The 24068-nt window shown below is 40.7% G+C and overlaps 1 non-coding gene across 1 annotated transcript; it reads left to right on the top strand.

Moving 5' to 3' along the window:
• Window positions 1–10051: 10051 nt before the first annotated feature.
• On the top strand, window positions 10052–10170 carry LOC145399432 (5S ribosomal RNA). Its single transcript, XR_013897302.1, has one exon. It is a non-coding gene; the product is annotated as a 5S ribosomal RNA (ribosomal RNA).
• The last annotated feature ends 13898 nt before the right edge of the window (window positions 10171–24068 follow it).

A 24068-nucleotide genomic window follows, 5' to 3' on the forward strand; every position in this document is an offset into this window, starting at 1 on the left:
AGTCATTTATACCCAGAATGGATATGCCTTTCTTAAATGCAGTTTGGTTATTAGAAATATATAAAGCAAAGCTTCCTTCTGATGAATTTTCACATGTCTCCTATACCCTCCATTCCGCTGTTGTGAGCGAAACTCTGATAATGAAGGAGAGACAGACAGACAGACACACAGACAGACAGACAGACAAACGAGAAGGAACAGTCAAACGGTGCAACATCGGAACGTTTGACATTCAACCAAGTTCTCAAAATGAAATTACGTCATCATTGGCTAACCAACAGGTATTCTACCAAGAATGGTCAAATCCTATCAAAGCTCTTTGAGCTGACCTTCTCGTTGTATTTCAACCTTTGACCTATTGTTCTTAATCAGATAACTTCGTCTTTCTCGGAATCTTAACCCTCCCACCAAGTCTGCCCCAAATCATGTCAAACTGAGTTACAAGTTCGAAACGTTGTTTTGTTACCTTGGCCACTTGACATACTGTTCTCAAACTTGAATCACTTCATTCTTGTCTTATCTGCAACCTTTGCACTACTTTGGTCTGAAATTGGATCAAAGCTATTTAAGCTGACCTGGTTTGTGGCCTTGGCTTTTTACCTGATGTTTTCAAAACCATTGCGCACCCCTCATGCCCTTGCTAATCCTCATGCTTTCCACCAAGTTCGGTTGCAATAGGATCAAAGTTTTTGAGTTAAAATTCACACACACACACACACACACACACACACACACACACAGGTAAGGCTATATGCAGTAGATACACTCACTGTGCTATTCGTGCACGTGTTGTAAAACAAATGATACATCAATACAGAGATATGTTAGTCAGAAAATTACCTTCGTAGCAGCAAGTGCAATTAGCAGATGAATGTCTTTAGATTCAAAGTATTTTAACTGTTTGGACATTCTCTGTTCAGATGCAAGTGTATCACTCATCTACGGTCGCTTTTAGCACAGATGTGATAAGTGCTTGATTGTGAGAAATGAGATCATCAGCGCATAACAAGATAAAATCTGAGCAATTGCAGTAGTACCAAGTTGACATTAAATGTTGAGTAATAACATACATAGTCAGTAAAATAAAATAAGCTAGAATATAGTCTGTCCTAATTTCAGAAATATGATTTCTTCAACAATTCAAATCCAAGTTATATTTGGCAGTGGATCGAAATCAACAAATCAGTAAAGTACATATAGTAAATTGATGCATCAAGTAATAATAAAGTGATGAAGTCAACAATATATATATATTTTTTTTCAGGATAAAATGACAACTTGTCGCAGAAGTAAACAGGTACCTTCAAGGTAATTTCTGGTGGTAATATTATTAATTTTCAAGAAAACTGATTCCATAAATTGTAAAACTGTTGACCCTCGTCATTGAATCAGAACATGTCAGTCATGTAGAAGTCATCATATACTGGGACTTTAATGTTGATACAAGTCTTCTGTTTCAGCAATTAACGGTACTGTGAAGTCCTATATCAGTCGCGAAATCACTTCGTGTTGTGGTGTCTGAAAAACCATGGTCATACAACAAACACTGGCAGAACGTTTCTTCTTGAGCTAGGCACCCCAAAACAAAAGTTTGTAACTTTCTTGGTATGGTCCAGCCACAATATTATGATCAACACCCATGCAACTGTCAGTCTGTCACTCTCCCTCTGAATGTCATAAGTTTAATCGAAGTATGGGTGTTGTCATCAACTGATCACCATAGTACTTGTACTGTGGTGGGACCAAGCTAAGAAACCTACTAACTTTTGTTTTTTTGCTGTACACGACTATAGTCGCGGCGCACGACTCTGAGGTTCCCATTATCATACTCTGGCAACCTACCATTCAAAACTGCGTCCGATTTCATATCATATTAAACACAAATCATATTATTAAGCACGAATATATTATACACGAATATTATTATACACGAACTTATTATACACGAATCACATGCGTTTCATATTATACACGAAATCAGACACACTTTTGATTGGTAGGTTGCCAGGTCACGATAATAACCTCAGAGTCGCGTGCCGCGACTGTAGGGGCGCAACCTTTCCTCAATCCTCTCATGACAGGGACCCGTCTATTCCCTTGCGTTAGACGCCGTACGATTTTATTCAGAAGCAAATAAGTAGAAGGATCTGAATATGTTAAAATTGAAATCAATAGTAGTCTAATGGTCCGGACAACCAGACTATAATTTATTCCAGCTGACATCAGACGATTTTCCTCAGCTGATTGTGTTATAAGAGCGTAAAATTGTTAGAGTGGTCGTTAATGGAATGAGTATCCCATAAATGTTGCGAGAACGATTTATTAGGATAAAGCGTATTAAGTACGGTAGATTTCTGTGGGATGCAACATAGAATTCTGAAGACTTGAAATATGAGTAAATGGATCAATGACCAGCTTTACGGGGCATTATGTTAACACCTCTCCTGCTTTAACTTTTTCTCTTCTTCTTCCTAGATCATACCTAATCGTTACACTGGAATTCGTTAACGGGAGATAATTATGTCGATAAAAGTTTGTGATTACTATTATATTTTGGGCACACATTAATGAAACAGGGGTGTCCTTTATATTTACAGAGCGGCATGTAGGGTACTCATGATTTTAACTTGGACAGTACTCTGATTATCGTTATTATTATTATTTTTTTTTCAGACAACCGTATTATTATTCTTTCCAAAAATCCGTATCTGGATATTCTACAGCTGGGAGTAATTTTTTTAATCCACTTGTAACAAGTCACGCGCACTCAGGGAGCGCTTTCATCCGGCAACGCCTATACATGGCAGTTAAGATTACCCACCAAAGTTTAATCAGATCTTCCTTGGCCCAGGCCCCACATATCCACAAAATTCCATTGGAATCCATCAGCAACTTTTGAGATCTCTTGTGGACAAACAAACAGACAAACAGGGGTGAATTCGAAACTGGAGGAGGTAAACTATCAGAATAAGGTTATGGTTTCATTCAAAGAGCTCATGAAATTCTCGATTCTGTGCATCCCACCAATTATGAAATTTCAAAATCGAGCAATTTCAGCTTCAGGCAATATCTGTCAAACGATGTGACTTCATATGCAATCTGACTCTTTAACTGCTAAATTCCTATTTATTATCAGAATGTGATGGAACTTATTACGACATACCAGTGTGTCCTCCAGTTGTGTAGCTAGTTTTACCGTAACAATTTTAAGAGTACTTTCATCTAGGCTTCTTATTCGTTTTTCAGTTAGTTGTTTTGCGGGGAGGGGCACTGACCCTTCACCAACTCCCTTACTGTCACGTAGGGAACACGTGTAAGTTGGTTATAAGGTAACCACCCAGCGTTGTTAATGATTTTCTGTTTTACAGGAAATCATTTGGCTTGCCGCTCTATGTAGAGCTACCCTAAAATAGAGTACCGATACACTAAGTGGGTGGATGATGGGAGTCCCCACCTTCATGTGGAGAGGATGGAGAGCGAGAGACTAACGAGGAGAATGTATGTGAGCGAGGTGGAGGGGGGGAGAGAGAGGGGGAGGCAGTGGATGAGATGGAAGAATGGAGTGGAGAGGTATAAGAGAGAGAGGAGGAAGTGAACTGGGAGCAAGGCAGTGACGTGGCATTGGACACGGCGACATGCAGGTGAATTGTTTGTAGCCACCTCGTACGGGATTGAGGCGTCTGGCAATAGATAGAAATATACACTTTCATCTAGTGCATTTGCGAAAGAACTGACGATATTTGGTCAAAATCACGGTCACGGATTTTAAGTGAGCTATAACTTGAAACCTTTTGAAGATAGTGATATTTAATATTATGAACATACAGCAACACGGACCATGAACTGTTATGTGTCACCAAGACCTTTGACCTTGAATGACTCTGAAAGGTCAAACTCAAGATCACGGATACTCAGAGGGCTACAACTCGAAAATGGTTAAAGATAAAGATATTTACTATTACCAACATACTGTAAGTCCCATACAAGTTTTTAATTGGTACTATGACCTTTGACCTTAAGTCACTTTGAAAGGTCAAACTGAAGGTCACAGGTATCCAGGGGGTTATAACTCGAAACTCGTGGAAGATAAAGATATTTACTATAATCAAGATATAGGAAGCCTCATATGTGCTTTCATTTGTCACCATGACCTTTGTCCTTGAATAACCTTGAAAAGTCAAACGCAAGATCGCGGATTTTCAGAGGGCGTAACTTGAAAACATTTGCGCCATTACCTTAGTCTTTGTTTGTGTAGAGACACTAAAAGGCAGTACTGAGTCAGTATTTAACAGCTCTAAAATGACTGTCGTCGGCCAAAGTTTCTTGCGCCTGGCACAACATGCTGTTATTATTTTAATTATTAATATAATAATAATAATAATAATAATAATAATTATTATTATTATTATTATTATTATTATTATTATTATTACTATTGCTATTATTATTATTATTATTAGTAGTAGTAGTAGTACGAGTAGTAGCAGTAGTAGTAGTATTTTTATTATTATTACTGTAACTATTATTATTATTATTAGTAGTAGTAGTAGTAGTAGTAGTAGTAGTACTAGTAGTAGTAGTAGTAGTACAGTAGTAGTTGTGGTGGTGGTGGTGGTGGTGTTTTTTATTACTGGTACTACACTGAAGCAAAACAGTCATAATACTTGAAAATAGTAGGCAAACCTCTTCAGTTGCCTTAGGCTACCTTCTGAAAAGGAGCCCTAGGAACCGGACTGACGCACACATTATTTACATATGACATGGTCTGTACATAGATTTTCATGCCCTTGCGTTGTCTATGTAAGACAGGTTGTACAGACTTGTATTTTCACTCATTTACCTACAAAAACATTTTCTAGTAAAGAATATTCAGCTAAAGAAATACAACCAAAAAAATTACTTCTGATAATAATTCTCTTTGATGAAATGAAGTGTGTAGGTTGTAGAAAGACACAAGAGGTTGCTACGAAAAGCATGGTGGAATGAGAAGGTGAGACAAGGTGTGGCACAAAAGAAAGCCTACAGTGAGTGGATGGAAAGCAGAGTCATGGAGGATATTAAGAGATGGAATAGAGTTCTGTGAAGAGACGAGGGGAGAGGTGAAAAGATTAGTAGAAAGAGTAAGAAAAGACTGGATGAGGAGTTTTGAAGGAATCTGAGTGTAAATTCAAGCGAATGTAAGTAAGCGTTCTGGATGGAGGTTAAGAGAATATGACAGGGCGATACCGAAGGTAATAGGGGAATGAATGACAAAAATGGCAGATTACTGGTAGAGAAGGGAGAGAGAGGGAGCAGATGGAGAGAACACTTTAAGAAATTGTTAACATGGAGATTTAACGCTAAAATAAGTGGCTGCGAAATGGCTGACAGAAGGAGGGAGATAAGATGGGAGCAAGAGATCAGTAGGATGGAAGTAGTGGAAGCAATGAAGAAAGTCAAAATGGAGAAAAACCCAGAAATAGATGGAGTGTGAGGTGAAATGCCGAAGCACATGGGAGAGATTGTAGTAGAACTGATATGGAAAATGTGACGATTGGCCTTGGTGGAAGGCAGAGTCCCAGAGGATTGAAGTTCAGGTATAATTTTTCCCTTGTACAAGCGAATAGAGGAAAAAGAATTGTGTGGTAAATCATAAAGGCATTTGTCTGCAGAGTGTAATAGGAAAGGTATATGGTAGGATGCTTAATGGCAAAGTTAGGGAAATAACACGGGAATTAGTTGGTGAGGAACAGGGAGGTTTTACGAAAGGAAGAGGTTATGTAGATCAAATATTCATGCTAAGGTGTTTCATGGAAAAGTTTCTAGAGAAGAAAGAAATTGGAGGCAGCATATGACAGAGTGGCTACACAAGGCATGTGGAAAATATTAAAAATATATGGAGTAAATGGGAACCTGCTGAATACCGTGTACAGTATGTATGAGGGCTCGAGGGCTTCAGTGCGTGTGGATGGTGAACTGAGTGAATTTTTTTTTTATCTTTAAGTTGGAATAAAACAGGGATGTGTCATGTATCCATGGTTGTGCAATTTATGGAAAAATTTATATAAGAGATACAAGGTAGGACAGTGGATGTTGGACAGGCCCTAATGAGAAAGGGCAGCGTCTGGATACATCTGTTCTGTTGGTTGCAGATGATACAGTATTGTTAAGTGAAGACGAAGTGGGACTGCAAGGCGTGGTGTATGAGTTTGGGAGAGTATGTGAGAAACGGAATCTAAAAGTGAATGTAGGGAAGAAAAAAGTGTCTTCGAGATCATGAGTCCCTGAAAGCTCAATGAGGCTCAATAGTGGAGAAATGGAAAAGTGAGTGCATTTAAGTACTTGGATAGTGTGATGAGTAAGGATGGAAGTTTGGAGGAAGAAGTGCTTGAATAGGTACAACCGGGAAGAAAGGTTGCTGGTTCACTGAAAGCAGTAATAAGAAATAGGGAAGTGAGCATGATAGAAAAAAAAAGTTGCTATATAACAGTATTGTGATCCCCACTCAAGTGTGTGGAGGCGAAGCTAGAATTTTGTTGGAAGGACACAAGTCAAGAGCATGAGCAGCGAGAAAGAGTTATTGGATAGGAACATGCGGAGTCACGGGAAGAGACAGACTGACAAATGAGTAAGTGAAGGAGCGCTGTGGTGTGGATGTGGATATGATAGAAAGCGTTAGGAGAAATACACTGAGGTGGTTTGGTCATGTGGAAAGGATAGAGAGTGAAAGATTAACTAGGAGAGTGCAGGCCTATGTGAATGGGGTGGAGGGGGAAGGAGGGGGGAGACAGAGGAGGAGGAGGAGGGGAGGAGGGAGGGGAAGACCGGGGATGAGATGAGGGATGGAGTAGAGAGGTGTCTGAGAGAGGGGGGGTTGAAGTTGTGGGAGGGCAGCGAAACTGCAGTGGTCAGGACGACATGGAGGAGATTTGTTTGTGTCTTTCCTGTACTGGATGGAGGCGTCTGGCTATAGATACATAGACAGAAATATCATCGTGACCATTTACCCAGGGCTTGATGATTCAGATCAAATGAGGAAAGAGAATGTAAGTGTCTCTTCTGCACTCATACACACTCCTTCGCGAGAACGAAATATTAACTCAAGTGACTGCTCTGTAACTGGTTGTCTAACTTTAGTTTGAGGCCTGACTCTAAACTGAGTGAGTGCTGTGTGTGTGTGTGTGTGTGTGTGTGTGTGTGTGTGTGTGTGTGTGTGTGTGTGTGTGTGTGTGTGTGGTGAAAAGTCCTGAGAAAATTTCAGGGTGTGACGCGACATGATCTGCCTCATATAGTGGGACTGAACTGTGGTAGCCCTAGGGCATAGCGTCTTGTGGAGGCTCCCTTAAACTAATGTTACTTGACCTCAGAAGTATAGACACTCACTGCATTCTTAAGCTATACCTAACTTATGTAGAACAGATAGCAGTGTCAATTGTTCTTTCTATTTTAGGGGCATGAAATTTCTTGTATCAATATTCACTCCGTCTTGTAAAGGCCCGTTTTGTGTGGGATGGGCCCTGTGCAATAACCCCAGTAGCCCCCCCCCTCCCCCTGTTAATCCGGCCCTGTTGCTCCGCGAAACCTAACTGCCTGGCCAGCCATCTGAGGTCATCTGTGTGGCTTAGCTTTAGCACGATAACAAAAATATGAGAAAGTATTCGTATTTTCGTGTTGCACCGACCTTTTAGAAATATTACTGGACCCTGAGATCAACTCTCACTTTCATCAACCTCAGACTCTAACTATGCTGAAGTTTCGTTCATCATCGTGCCAAACTCCAGCCGTTGTTCTAGGCAAAATCTCCTTGATAGGAAGATGGCACTCCATCTTTCAGTTCGTGTATATACGCTAACCTGTTATGTAACCCTTTGCCTTTTCACAGGTCAGTGCTAACGTAAATTTTTGTTTCTCAAGGTCGCCTAGAACCCAAGTTTATATCTCTGTCTGTCTGTCTAAGTGTCTATCTAAATTTTGTGTGTGTGTGTGTGTGTGTGTGTGTGTGTGTGTGTGTGTGTGTTTATAACTGTTCAAAATCTGTAATTTTTTGTCGACAAATACAGTAAAAAATATTCAGTTAAGAAACTATTGCATGCCGTGTTTAAACCTAAGAATATCGCCGGGCATCCTCCAACGCTGTGATGTGCAGTGCAGTGTCTGGTACTCACATCTGACGGTGAGTGTGGTGTGATGGTGGAGGGGCGCCTGTGGCAGGCTAGGACTGAAGGCGGTACACCCAAGCCTGGCCCCGTGATGCTCAGCGCCCACCCGCACCACCACCTCGCTGACGGCTATCCCGGGGGACTCCCACACCTGAAGACAAGCATTTATTAACACTTTGGAACATACCTGAAGAGTCCGAGCCGGCCCTAAACTCTCAGTAATCTCAATATTCATGTTTCTGAGATGCGAGTATAGATCATCCTCCTTTATCACTTTCATTGTGGCGATTTAGCCTAATAATCATTTTTGTTGTCTCTAGACAAATTCATTCAGCATAGGAGAAACATTTTCAGTTGGAGGGGTTAGATACATCCTTCATTAAATCCTTTACTTCTCAGGCGATCTCTTATCTTGCATGAAATCACGTGCCAGTAGCAAGGAAGAAAATCCTATTGGCGGGGTCAACATCTGTGAAAGGTGTCAAAGCCGGGCCAGTCTGTTGTAAATCTCCAATGAACAACTTTTAAGATGTGACCACAATAATTTCCTTTTTCAATCTGATATTGTGCAGACGACTGATTGTACAGCATATAAGTTTGCGTTCGCTCATACAAGTGCCAAACACGTCATAACCACATCAGAGTGGATATAAAAGGTGGAAAAAGAAAACGATCCAATTTACCCTTTCGATGATCTGTTTACCGAAATAAATGGGGAAGTTATTAGAAAACTTATAACCCTAAAGAATGCTCATGAGTGATTGTATATACCTTTGTTTTATACAAGTACTAAACACTTCACAGTAAAAAAAAAAATACTCATTACTGTACTTTATTTGTCTATATTTATACCTTTGCTTATACAGTTACTTAACACTTTACTGTCAATTTAAAGTAACAATTATATTGCACATATTTGCTGTACATTAGCTTCACTTGTACAGGTACTAAGCGGAGTTAGTAGAAAGGTTGTCTACTTTGCCAATGGAAGAAGGTTCTAATCCCAGCAGCTACAGGGAACAGTTGAAAAGATTTGAGTTTCTTTAAAAGTAGACATTACAGATCTACCAATGAAACGCCAATACACCTTCGCTAATACCAGTACTGTACACCAATCCTGTATGAGACTACCTTTCCATGTATTTAGTATAGACGGTCGATGTTAGTGCCGAGGTGGGGACATGTGGAGATGATTGATAAGCAGGAGGACTGCAGGGCCTCCGGGAACAGGCTGTTAAACCTCTGTCCCGAGGAAATATGAGATAATTGTAAACTTTTTTTTTTGTCACAAGGTTATCATTAAAAATAGTCTACCTTTCTATCTATTGCCAGACGCCTTAATCCCGAAAGGGGAGGCCGCAGACAAATCGCCTCCATGTCGCCCTGTCCAACGCCACTTCCCAGCCCTGCTCCCAGCTCACACTCCCCTCTCTCATATACCTATCCACTCCATCCCTCCATCTCATCCTCGGCCTCCCCCTCCCTCTCCCACCCTCCACCTCACTAACATACACTCTCATCGTTAGTCTCTCGCTCTTCATCATCTCCACATGACTAAACCATCCCATTGTATTTCTCCTAACGCTTTCTATCACGTCCACATCCACATCACAACGCTCCTTCATTACCTCATTTGTCAGTCTGTCTCCAAGTAACTCCACATTCTTCTTTCAAATAAATCATTACCACCTCTCTCACTCTAGACTTGTGTCCTTCAAACAAGGTCCAAGCTTCAATTCCATATGTTAGAGCTGGTATCACAATACTGTCCTGCAGCGACTTTCCTTACTTTCTCGCTCACTTCCCAGCTTTTAATAACTGCTTTAAAAATAACCATCAACCTTTCTTCCTTGCTGTACACTTTCAAACACTTCACCCTTCAAACTTCCATCCTTACTCATCACACTACAAAAGCCAACGGCCATACCACGTTGAGTACCCCGCTTCCCGTCCGATCAGCGAAGTTAAGCAACGTTGGGTCTGGTTAGTACTTGGATGGGTGACCGCCTGGGAACACCAGATGCTGTTGGCATCCCTACGTGTCAAGTGGGGTTGGTGGAGGATTAGTGCCCCTTCCTGTAAAACAATTAACTCTAAGCCATTGGCCACCCCGTCTGGGATACATGGCGTCTGGCAATGAATGAATGAAAAACATTTTCCATTTCCTCATCATCCAGCATCACTGTACATCCAGTGACTTCATTCCTCTCGATGACCATAACTTTACTCTTCCCTGCATTTACCTTTAGATTCCGCTTCTTACACACTCTTTCAGACTCATTCAACAAGCCATGCAGTTCCCCTTCGTCTTCACTTAACAATACAAAATCATCTGCAAATACAGTACAGGGAGTTTCCAAACGTTGCCCTCTCTCATTAAAGCCGCTTCAACATCCACTGGCCTACTTTGTATCTCTTGTATAACCCCGTCCATATACAGATTGAACAACCATAGAGACATGGAACATCCTTGCTTCATTTCAACATTCAGATAGAAAACATCATACTTACTACTCAAATGAAAGAAAATAGGAAAGAGAAAAAATAAAAACAAAACGGCCTATGAGAAGTGGTAGCTTTTATGGAGACTGGCACAAGCAGGTCAGAATGCTTTATAAATACGACCAGTGTTCCTCGGGGAAGAGGCTGTTATAAGCGCAGGGTACACAGGCAGTCGTCAACAGTATCACATGTCGGCCAGGGGAGCCAGAACTTTTTTTTTTTTTTTTTACCAATAAAAAAAAGTAAGAAACAAAAGAGAGAGAGAGAGTGGGAAGAAAACTAAGTGAAACATAACTAAGAGGTCTAAAAATTCATTTGCAGCATTTCAGTTACTTTTCCTGAAAGCGAAAATTATTATCCTACGTCGGGCAGCGAAGGCAGATTTTTTCTTTAAAAGCAATAATAAATTTGCAAGAAACACGAATGAAAGAAACCAAGTATTAAGAAAAAAAAAAAAAGCTGAGAGTCCAACAATCATGTATTACCTCAACAGATACTATTACTGAATCTAAGAGAATGTTGATAAAATACTGAAGACAAAAGACTCAACAAATTAAAGAAAGGACATGAACAATCTTTCGAGAAATACTGGAAGACCAAAAACTAGAACTGCAAAGATTTGCTTACTCTTCCTTGATATTGAAGACGCTTACTTAAGATTATATATATATATATATATATATATATATATATATATATATATATATATATATATATATATATATATATATATATATCCTCTTCCTTCTGCCTGTGGGTGACTCTACACTGAGTGACAAGCGAAATGGTTTCCTGTACACAAGGAAACCATTCACTATGCTGGGTGGTAACCATATAACCAAATTTTGGCGCCTGGTAGTTTAGTGGGTAATTACGGAGCTCCAATCGGACTGAGCCGGTGAACGTTTATATCCATGGGGTGGTAGGGGTTTTTTGCTCACGTAATGCCACCTAGGGATGAGTGAGGCTGGTCTCTCATATGTCAGGACCAACTTGCCTAGGCCCGGGCTCCTATGCTTATAATGGGGCATCGTATGATATATATATATATATATATATATATATATATATATATATATATATATATATATATATATATATATATGTATACCAGCCAGTCACTGATATATATACATATCCCACTAAAGCCCAGTGTCCTCAGTGTAGGACAGAACTAGGAATTTTCAGACCATGATAAAGTAGTTAATCCCCGGGTAGGGACCTATGAACTTCGCGACTATGAACCAATAGGTGGAGGGCGGTACGCTTAGTACCCTTCCAGTGCCATGCCTCGCCCAGGAACCCTGGGATCCAATGGGATATATATATATATATATATATATATATATATATATATATATATATATATATATATATATATATATATATATATATATATATATATATATATATATATATATATATACTCGTATATATATCAGTGCCTGGCTGGTATATAGGAAAGCAGGGTGCGATTCCTATCCATCCATCATCCAGTCCGATATTACGCTATTCAAGATCAATGGCGGACAGCTGAAAAGAGCTCTAAAAGTGAAAATACCTCAACCTGAGGAATAACAAGTTGAATGTGGGTTCAAACAAAGGTTTAGGTCTTCTAGTTTCCAGGAATAGAATTGTACTTTGCTATGTCGCTGCATGACTTTTTGTTTTTACTTAAAATGTCACACCATGCATACGCTTTCTTTTGCATATCGTCACACCCACATTATGACTTAAGCATATATTATGCATTGTTTTACATGTTTCAAAGCTCCTCCTCTACATGTATGAGAAGGGTATTATAGGTAAGTCATGTGATACCCTCGATGAGCTGCAGTTTAGAATGGCAGCCCCAGCTAGCAAACCAATGTCATCCCTCCCACCTACTGATGATCCCTCTATGCGACATCCTCTAACATCTAAGTTACAGATTATAATCTAATGCACTAACTACATTGAAAAAACGAACACAAAGGATCCCATTGATTTTGGCTGGGTCAAATATGATAAAGACTTGCAGTATGTAACAAGTCTGAAGGAGTCTGGCCCAAAGAAACTACGTGGCTTGACCCTCCTATTCTGTAACGATGATAAATGCACTGCTGGAAGAGAATGTCCTTGTATCTTAGCAGGGCTAAAGGGTATATAAATATGCAACTGTGATAGCTGTCTAGTTTCATTATATTGCACAGTATTTCAAGATGATGAGGATGAGAGGGACGACTAAAATTATTTGCTCATTATCTTCGCCATTTATAGCGTCTGATGACCTGTTTCACAGCAACTTGCTGTAAAAACGGCACTGTTATGTTTACAAGAAAATAACCTTTACCGTCGGTGGTGGTATCTCCCATTTTTTAGCCTCACCACCTGCAGTCTTAGACTAAAACCGCCAATGCAAAAATTACTGTAATTCCTCTGTAAACTAGTGTAGGATATCCATCTAGGAGTTATTTGAAAGCTGTTGAAATGCTCTAAAAGATTTTTTGTAGTAACTTTTTTAATACTTGTGACCGCTTTCTCATGATCGTTATTGAAATGTTGATTATCATGATTTTTTTCAACAATTTTGTACCAAAAAATAGCTATTATGTTGTTTTCTGTTTATTCTGCAATAAACTGGCTATCACACTGTGCTTCTTCTTGTTTTGAAAGGTATAAAACGATACATTATTTAAGCATAAGTCATATGTGGGTGTGACAATATATAAAAGAAAGTGTATGCATGGTGTGACTATTTTCAGGTAAGTTTACGGCAAGAAAAAATAAAAAAAATAAAAAGAAAAGGTTGTGCAATGATATTCCAAAGTACTATTCCATTTTTGGAAACTAGAAGACTTAAGCTTCAATTTGAAACCACATTAAACTTGTTATACCTCCAGTAGGGACATCACTTTGAAAGCCTCTTGCCACAGGTCTAATCAGGAGCGCACAGGCCCGGAACTAGGTTGACAGTCAAGACATTTAAGGGAAGAGTGATGAGTGGTTTTCCCTCAGCGGTATCACGCAAGAAGTAAACCCAAGCTAACAACCTTAGTTAGACCCATATGATTCACATCCGACTGGAAAGCCTGAACTTACTAGACCACCAGACGTCTGACAATGTCATGGAGGCCATAGAACACTAAACTAGTAAAAAGCATGACGACATACACTTTATCTCCCTCCGTGTATCAGAGAATTGTCTCATAAACGGGAAAATACTTACGTGCGTCAAGACAGATAATTCTAAAGTTTGCTAGATAATGGATATGTAAATAAATAAATAACTAAATAAATACAAGTTCATTACCAATAATCCAGATATTTTAACAAACAGTAAGAAAATGAATGGACCATTTTACTGCAGTGACGCACTTTCTACTGTAGCCGTATTACCTCCAAATGATTTTGTTCTGTTTAAGTGGCTTTTCGAAGAAGGGATGTTACAGTAGTTAAAGCTCATGCGAACTGCCTCAGCACAAAAGATCTTCTTTAATTTATTAAAATCACATGGAATCAGCCATATTACACAAGAAATAACACGCCAACTTGCCTGAATGATTTAAAACACGGTATCAAAAAATGATGTCAGTTATGATGGTTTCCAATTTCAATATATTCCCCAGTGATTCCTGCAAGATAAAATGCAAATATTGCTAAAAGATATCGCAGTTCATAAATAGTATTTTTTTTCCCAAAAACCTATATGAAATATTTGTTACCTGCTTCCATTTATCATAAAGCAATTTTATTCAAATTAATGGAAGACCTCTTGTAATGGCTAGATTATTGAAGACCATAACTGGCGCCTCCAGTGCAAAAAGTTCCCCCTTAGCTGGATAAAATCATCTGAGGGAAGAGAAAGTAGACTATAGAAAAACAATTTTGAGGTGAATGGGACATAAACAAGAAAAACAAAAAATCGTGTCCGCTATGGTTCCGCAGCTGCTCCTGCGGTGATTCCCGCAAGATAAATCTGAAACATCATGAAACAAGTGTAATTACGGTGCTTCCGACTGCGAGTTAGGTCATTACACTCCTGTCTCGGGGTAATGAAGGAGCCCATTATCGAGAGGCCTTGACGAGCCGGGTAACTGTAAAAGGGTGGCGATTTTTACACTTTTGTTATCTTGATGACCGAGGGTTGTCTACCGGCACAGGGAAATATACTCAGCCCCCTTTAACCTGGACTAAAATCATGAAGAAACCCACTATCTTAAGGCCTTGACGAGCCTTGATGACCAATAACTAGCTATTATGTCCATTGCTTTTCCCAAGACTAGAAGATACAATCTGTTACCTTTAACTCGGTATCTAATTACACCCGATTATAGACAGGCTTTAACGAGCTGGCTAATTGCAAAGGGGAACGACTTTCTTAAAGCCCAAAGAATGTTTATTTCATGCATCACTCGTTCCAACATGTTCTATCCACTTTAACCTGCTCTCATATTATAACCCTTTATTGAAGGGCTTTGACGAGAAACCTGACTGTAAAGGAAAATGATTGTTACACGTTCATTGTCTTAATGATCGAGGACTAGCTACTAGATGCATCACACGTTCCAACACTGGAACTATGTTCTGTCCACTTTATCCTCCCCTAAAATTATGATGAAGCCAACTACTTAGAGGCTTTGACGAGACAGGAAACTGTAATGGAAGCGATAAATACATTTCCATTTTCTTACTGACAAATACCAGGATTACCTACACACAAAATATATTCCGTCCTCTTTACCTTGGCCTTAATTTGCCATAAAGGTACCTGGTGTTAGTGGTTAGAACATCCTAGTCGGAGTTACGGTCTTACTTAGGTACAGTAAGACCTCTAAGAGGTGACTGGATCTTTTTTTTTTTTTTTTTCGTGTAATGCCACCAAGAAAAAAGGGTTGGGCATCTCCATTAAATGTACTGGCTTATGCTTGCTTAGTTCAACGGTAGCAATATCATTCTTTAAAAACTCATTGTATGGAAAGAATGTTTTTGTTAATCCAGGCTCATCTGGACTTGAGCCCGGTGGGCTGCAGGCCGAAGCTGGTAGCATTCGATCCACCGTCCCTTTCCCAGGGGATTGCGAGGGAGCTGAGGGACGTTCACATAACCAGAGTGAGTAGACACCCGGATATATGTGGGTACCACAGCGTGACGGCATCCCTCTCCGTGCCAAGGGATGGAATTAATCAGCTTAGGGGAAACCCGTCCAAAGGAAGGAGAAAACATAATCTTCATCAACCCCTTAAGTGTGCTAATACCCTTTATTATATTATTAATTAGGCAGACGAGAATACCTAATTTAAGATATATTTACCTTTGTGATGGCATTTCAAATTATTTTCATTAGCCATTCACTAAGGGTACCCCTTTATTAATCATTTCCATTCGGTGACGTCATTTTTAGTTCAGACTTGCTACTGTCATACAACTATATTTGACAGTTCCATTCAGATGTTGTTATCAAGATGACTCTGGCTGCATCTAGAGTCTCCAGTTCCATATTTCCGTCATGCTGAATATAATACTCTGGAAGTAACGATAATGATCGAAAAATGTGTCATTGGGTCCGAAGAGTTGATTAGTTCTTCCTGCCGTTTGATTTTATTCAGCTTAGGAGAGACCTATCATAGTCAGTGTTAAAAGCAATCTCTATTAACTCCCCCCCCCCGTCCCAACCACTTTTCCATCATTGACTCCCCCCAGTCCTGACCAATTTTGGATAAAAATTCTTTTGGCTCAAACCTCTCCTTTTGGTGAGAAACAATGGAAAATCACAAAGAAAGTGGTCACCGGGGTCTATAAGTGGCCTAGACAGGTATACCTTCGTCACACCTGGTACAAGCCTCACGAAAATATTTAGCGTAATGTTAGCGGATATTGATGTAGTGATTGAACTCGCTGTGACTGTTGTTTCAACTCACATTATCTTTTTTCAACTTACATAAATACTTTTCCAATAACATTACATCCTTTTCCACTTTAGAGAACTGTTTTCACATATTTACAGGCCTTACAATAATATTTAGCGTAATATTAGCACATAATTACATAGAGAGTGAAGTCGCTATGACTGTTGTTTCAACTTACACTCTATTTTTCAACTTACATAACACTTTCCCACTAACATTACACCCGTTTCCACTTATATAATTGCTATCACATATTTACAGACCTTACTACTCTACTGAGCGTCATATTATCACATATTTACACTGAGTGAATTCGCGATATCACTTGTTTCAACTTACATTATTTTTCAACTTATATAATACTTTCCCACTAACATTACACCCATTTCAACTTTATATAATTCTCATCACATACTTACAGGCCTTACTATTATACTAAACATCATATTATCGCATATGTAAAGGCTTTACTTCTACAGTGAGCGCCATATTATCCCTATCACACACAGTATCAGTAATGTAGGAAGTTGTGATATTCCTTGAAACATGGCTCAAGGCACAATGCTACGTTGCAGTCTACACACTCGTATCTTGTGTCTTTTCTCTGAGTGGCTGGTCTTACTGTTGAGTGCTTGCATATATGGCAGTGGCACTGAGGTCTAGGACGGTTTGGTTGAAGAGGGATGTTGCTCGGGTAGTGGTGTCCTGTGAGCCGTAGGGGAGTCTGGGCGGCACTGGGGGTGCAGGTGCGGTGTGAAGCCCTGTCCTGTGGATACCTGGCGATAATTTCACGAGACAGCTCCCTCACAAACCCCTCAAAGGTCTCAGAGATTCCCGTTGTCATGGCATGGAGGTAGTGTGTGTTGAGGACCGTGATGTCAAGCAAGTGGAAGAAGAGCTTTTTGTACCACTTCATCGTGGTCCTGGCACACTCCACACTGGAAATCATGAAGTCAGACTTGTCCACTTGCTTCATGTTGATATTGTAGTCCAGTACCGACTCCAGCTTCCAGACGTGGCGCCTCCTCTCGCTGCGGTGATTCATGGAGTCTGTGCGGTGCATCAGGGGGCGGTGTACAGTCGACAGGAGGCAAACTTCCCTTTTGTGGTTCCACAGGGTGGCAAGGATGTTATTTGCCTGGAAGAAAATCACCTTGCGCTTGTCAAGTTTCCTCCCAACCTTGACCATATGGCAATGGTTTCTCTTTACTGTACCACAGGCTCCAGTGTCGTGTTGGTGGAGGAACTGAATGAGAAGAGGGATAGTGTACCAGCTGTCCAGGTACAGCACATGACCACGATGAAGGTACTCCTCTATCATTGTCTTCACCACGGCCCCTGAGAGTCCAATACTGCGATCTTCTATTATGTCTGTCTGTGTGCCAATTACAAGACTATGTCTTGCACATAACCAGTCTTACAGTCACACATAACAAAGATCTTGAACCCGAAACGGTGTCTCTTGCTGGGTATGTACTGGCGAAAGGAAATATTGCCTCACCACAACACAAGACTCTCGTCTATGACGAGGTCTCTGTAAGGATAAAATGATGAGCGGAACATTTCCCCTAGGTGATCAAAGACAAGCCTAATTCTCCTCACCTTATCTGTGTTATTAGCATTTGCAGGGTCGTCTGCATCATAAAAGTGGAGGCGGCTGAGAATGTGCTGGAATCAATCACGACTCATTACCTTACCAAAGAAAGGTGTGCTGGTCATTGGGTCCGCGGTCTAGTATGCAGGAATTTGATTTTTTCGTACTACACCCATCAAGAGAACCAGGGCCAAAAATATAAACATCTCACCTAGGGTTACGGGAGAGTCATATTGCTGGGAGTGCCTGCTCGTTTTACCTTGACATGCACTTTCACAGTGCTGGCTGCTTGCAAATAAGTTTGTTTGCTCCACTATGCAGCCCACAAACTCCTCCAAAAAGAACAGGTGGAAGAAATCCACTCTGGTGGAGCCCGCATGGATACCTGGAGCCATGCAGCCAGACCGCCACTCCTCAGTGAAGGAGTGAATGATGGGAGTGAAATTACTCCCATCATCCCAGCCCCATGACATACTACCGTCTCCAGCCTCGTCCCCATCGTCGCCTTCGTCAGGGTGGGGAGGGGAGGGTGGTGGGGGAGGTTGGGGAGATGGAGAGCAGCGCCCTTCACCACTTGCACTCCTCTTCCCTCTCCCTTTTCCTTCCCTTTCCTTCCTTTCCCCACACCATGGGGCTGTGGAAAGGAAGTACAGGAATATCGTGGGGTTAAAGACGTGCTAGGGAGCGGCTACACCTCACCTCCCCGCTGCCCACATACACCATGTGCTTGTGCTGCCTCCCTCACACCACATTCCCTTTCACCGCTCACTCCCGCCACACCACTTTCCCTTTCAGGCCTCACTCCCACCACACCACTTTCCCTTTCACCCCTCACTCCCACCACATCACTTGCGCCTTCCCCAGACAACACGGAAGGACCATACATGATTTTCCTTCTTGCCGCACCTTCGGATCCTCGCAGTGAAATTTTCTCCTTCCCCAACCACTAGGTAACATTATGTCCTATGCCGCTGTCCTCGTCCTTGTCCTCATCCTCATCTGACTCTCTGTCTAGGGGCTGGAGAGAGGTCCGTGCATGTGTATGGGGTCCAGGCTGGCCTTCCCTCGCCTTATGGTATGTCACATACCACATTTTCCTTGTCGAAGGAACCTCCTCATCACTGCTTCTTGTTTTTTCCTCAGGCTGCACATACACCTATCCTCCACATCGTCATCCAGTGGAGAATCACTATCACCTATGAAGGCGTCCAGGGCAGATTGAATTTCGTCCTCAGAGACCTCTATGCACCATGTCTGACCTGGGTCACTGCAAACAGGTCAGTGACCGAGACCAGGGAGCGAGTGGGTCATGCGGGGTCTGGGAGCAGGCCTGCCTGGTGGCAGTTAGGGGAGGCTTGCCTGAGTGTGCACACCAAAAATCACAGGCAAAATATGAAAATTGTGTAAATTAGGGACCTTGCAATTGAGGCGCGTTTATATACGTCAATGGGACTGGCAGTGACAAAACATGTGGACGTATATATACGTCAACGGGATGCGGTGGGTTAAGTCATCTTGTTATTGTCCTAGGCTAATCAGAATGTAAACCGGTGGACTGCAGGCTGAAGATGGCCTCTTGCTGCAGTTCACCAGTAATCCTTTCTGAGGATAGGGGGGGGAGATGGATGTTTGTGTAACCAAGTAGTAAAACGTTTCTCTCCAGCGTCAGTCTCCATTAACCACGTCGGTACGATAACGTCTTTTTCTTTTTTGGTTTTTGCTTTCACCAGTTGATTATCTTCACATCGGGAACGACTTCCCATTGTAAAGAGGTACATAAGTTATAAGCAAACAATTATCCACAACCAAACAGGATACTGCTTAGGAAAAAAGTGATACATGAATGGATGGATCGGCTGATATATGGATCAACATACTGTATATATATATATATATATATATATATATATATATATATAAAGACACACAAGAGACACATAGCTACATAAGCTACTAGCCACACCAGGACAGATACTTGTTGGCTGAATTCCGATAAAGGTTGTGAAATGTCGATAAAGACACATGACCATGATTAATTTACCTCTCTTACGATCAGGACAATTTTTGTACTCTAATGGCGGCCTTATCAGGCCACTCAGCACTTGTCCAGGCTAGAACTCTCCTAACCATGCATCACTTTGGAGCAAGTGCTTTGTGCCTGCCCAAATGAAAGCCATTTTTGAACAGCTACCACCACCATTACCACTACAGCTACCACCACCACAGTCATCCTCACAGCTACCACCAGCACAATCACCACAGACATCATCACAGCTACCACCAGCAGGACCAGCACAGTCATACTCACAGTTACCGCCAGCACCACCATCACAGTCATCACAACGACTATCAGCACCACCACCACAGTTACCACCATCACCATCATCATCACAGCTACCATCACAACCACAGCTACCATCACCATTAAAGCTACCATCACCATTCAACCACTACCACCACCACCACAGCTACCACCACCACCACTATCACATCTACCATCTTCATCTGCTGATTAAAATTGTTTGTCTGTAGCATCAGTGAAACAATATGAAATCATACACATCGGAGTGTAGATGTACACCCATGGACATATGAGCCTGTTACAGTCAAGTGGCTGGCTGACGATACCAGGTAACCTGCCGTTGTAAAGCGTGAAAGTGTATGAATGAACTTCATTATATATATCGGTGATCCTGACTGGCTGCTCTATTTTATGGGTAGTTATTATTGAAAAACGGAATAGTCGTCGATACATATGTATGCACATATATGTTAAATAATTATTTGTGCTTGTGTTCCACAATTTTTTTTTTTTTTATCAGAAAGAAAACATACCAGATTTGCCCGTATCTGTCTGCCACGAGTACCACACGATATCGTAAGGCCAGCATGAATATAATATTGGGCGAATGGAATTCAAGAGGTCATAATGCAAATGCCCTTCACATTATGTATATTAATACATTCTTACTGTTAAAGCAACAACTGCCATAATAAAATGAAGTGACTAACTGAAATGAAACAATGACGAGAGTTTACCATCCTGCCTTGCCACCTCCATCACAGCAGGTCGGAGGCCAGTCTAGTCAGGGTGACCAACTGTTCCATCCTATACCACCTAGACATATGATACACTTCTATATTAAAACTAAAGTTATTAGTCAGCTACCTCATTATCCTTCCATAATACAGGGGTGTTATTGTTAGGGGTAAGGCTAGCAGGTCAAACCCTGGTGAGCCCTCTATAAAAGTGTTACATCTCGATTCAAGATTATTATTATAGCCTGTTTTGACATAAAACAGGGAATGTTTAGGAGAAAGTGATATTAGTAATTCTCCAAACGATAAAATACAGTATAAGCACTAAGTCACTATCTTTACTGAAATGTATCGGATGAGAGCTGTGTAAAGACAAAAATAAAGTGATTGTTTCATCAACCCGCAACCCATCATCTTAAAGCTTATGGCACTAAAATGAATTTGAGATATGATTCCCATGCATGTGGTTCGTGATATATTTAAGTAATGGTGAACAAAATTACCATGTCCACTGGTAATATTACCATTCATATTTGTAAAGTATTAAAATCATCATCAGCAATGTCAACTGCATAACAGTCAGACATCTGGGTTAACACCTCATATTTCCCCTTTAGTAATTAGCTGAATAAATTATTTCCTCCCACCCTGTGCCTGCCTCTATGGCTGTCCCGTCGTCTATGTCTGAGGCGTTACACATTTATGTTGTATCTGCATGACCAAAATGTGATGCCATGCAAAACAAACCTTGCCAGACAGCAGTCATTTTATTTTCAACAGTTTTCAAGTTATAGCCCTCTGAAAATCCGGGATCTTGGGTTTAACCTTTCAAGGCCACTCAAGATCAAAGGCCATGGTGCCAAATAAAAGCCGATATGAGACTTCATATATCTGGATAATAGTAAATATCTCTATCTTCAACCAGTTTCGAGCTATAGACCGCTGAATATCCGTGACCTTGAATCTGACCTTTCAGGGTCACCCAATTACTTCCAAAGATTAATCAATTCCTTTTGGGTCTAGTGCCCACATATCCTAAAAGTTTCATGTAATTTCATTCAGCTGTTTTTCCGTAATGTTGCTAACCAAATACAAACAAAGAAACAAATGGAAGAAAAGCATTCAGAAGCAAATGTTAATCGCCCACCAAAATATGCTGTTAGCCAAGTCCAAGATTTTGGCCATATCTTGATACCCTGATGATTTCATGTTGAGAGCTCAAGCCGTTCATGAGATGTAATGGTGCTACAGGTGGACGATAAAAACTAGCTTACCTTTGAAAGTCATTTTTGTGACCTTGACCTTGACTCCGAGTGCCCATTTTCAAACTCATCCAAGATTTTGGCCATATCTTGATATACTGAAGGTTTCTTTTTTGATAGCTCAACCCGTTCCTGAGATATAATGGTACTAAAGGTGGGTGAAAAGCTAGTTGACCTTTGGTAGCCATTTTGGTGGCCTTGATATTGACCCCGAGTGCCCATTCTCGAACTCGGCCGAGATTTTGGCCATATCTTGATACCGTGAAGGTTTCATGTTGATAGCTCAAGCTGTTCGTGAGATGTAATGGGAAGAGATACACACACACACACACACACACACACACACACACACACACACACACACACACACACACACACACACACACACACACACATAGGCAAGCAAAAACAATATCGCGCCGCCTTGTAAAGGAGGGCGATAACAAAGAAAAAAAAAAAACAATACCTCGCCGGACTTTGTCCGGAAGAGGTAAAAATATTGTTTAATTGGTGTGCATGTTTGTTCTATTTGCATGGATCAATAGGCTGAAAAACATGAAGGAGCAAATGCTTTCATTATCATCTGTTTTTCGCACAATGGAACTACACCGTAGCAATTGCGATTTCATAGCATCTTATCATATTAGTCACCGACACCACTCACACTTCATCATCCCTTTCCCACATTCCACACTGGTAACCTTTGTCATGCTTACCATTCCTATCACCTCCCACTACAACACCGTGAAACCCTGACTCACAGTCTCTCAACACTAACTCTTGCTGTAAACGTACGATAGATAGTTTACATAACCATCAACAATTATTTAAAAACTATCACGGTTTGTTCCTTGTCTCAAGAGGCAAGGATGATGGCCGTTTATATTTTATTTTTTGTGTTCTGAGGAATACGTCAGTGTCCGCACCATACTAAATATCAGGGAGGTGTATATCACAATAACTGCCAACATTAAGCATGTATCCTCAAGGATTGTTCAGGTAACATATATGATAAAAATACCTGTACTAAGAAGAATGAAAGGTATGACGGTGGAATGAGTGAGTTAATGGCGAGTGTGAAATGAGGTAATGAGAGAGCAAATTTGTCAATGGTTAAGCAGTTGGCTTTATTAATGATGATCCTGATCCTTTCAAAATATGAATGGGAGTAGTATTAATGGATAAGGTAATTTTGCTCACCTGTAGCTAAAGAATTATGAACCATGTGCATGGCAATTATATCTCGAATTTATTTTAGTCCGGCAAGTTTTAAGGTGGAAGGGTTGCAGGTTAATGAAACAATCACTTCATTTTTGTCTTTGCATATCTTACACCCGACACATGTCAACAAAAGTAATGACCTAATGTTTATATTTTATAGTCTGGAGAATCACTGATATTACTTTTCACCAAACATTCAATGTAGCATATCAAACAGGTTACAACAGTTGCGTGGAGATGCATCACTTATATAAGGGGAACAAGCAGGCTTTGATTTGCTGGCCTTACACCTCACAGTAACATTCTCTGTAAAAGAGAAGACATAATGAGGTCGTTGACTAATAAATGTAGTTTTACTACAGATGTGGGTCGTATGCCTAGATGATATGGGATGGAACATTTTTTCACCCTGACTTGACTAGCC

Source organism: Coenobita brevimanus, chromosome 5 (assembly GCF_032717465.1).
Source record: "Coenobita brevimanus isolate Jiangsu-jjx chromosome 5, ASM3271746v2, whole genome shotgun sequence".
Lineage (NCBI taxonomy): Eukaryota > Metazoa > Arthropoda > Malacostraca > Decapoda > Coenobitidae > Coenobita > Coenobita brevimanus.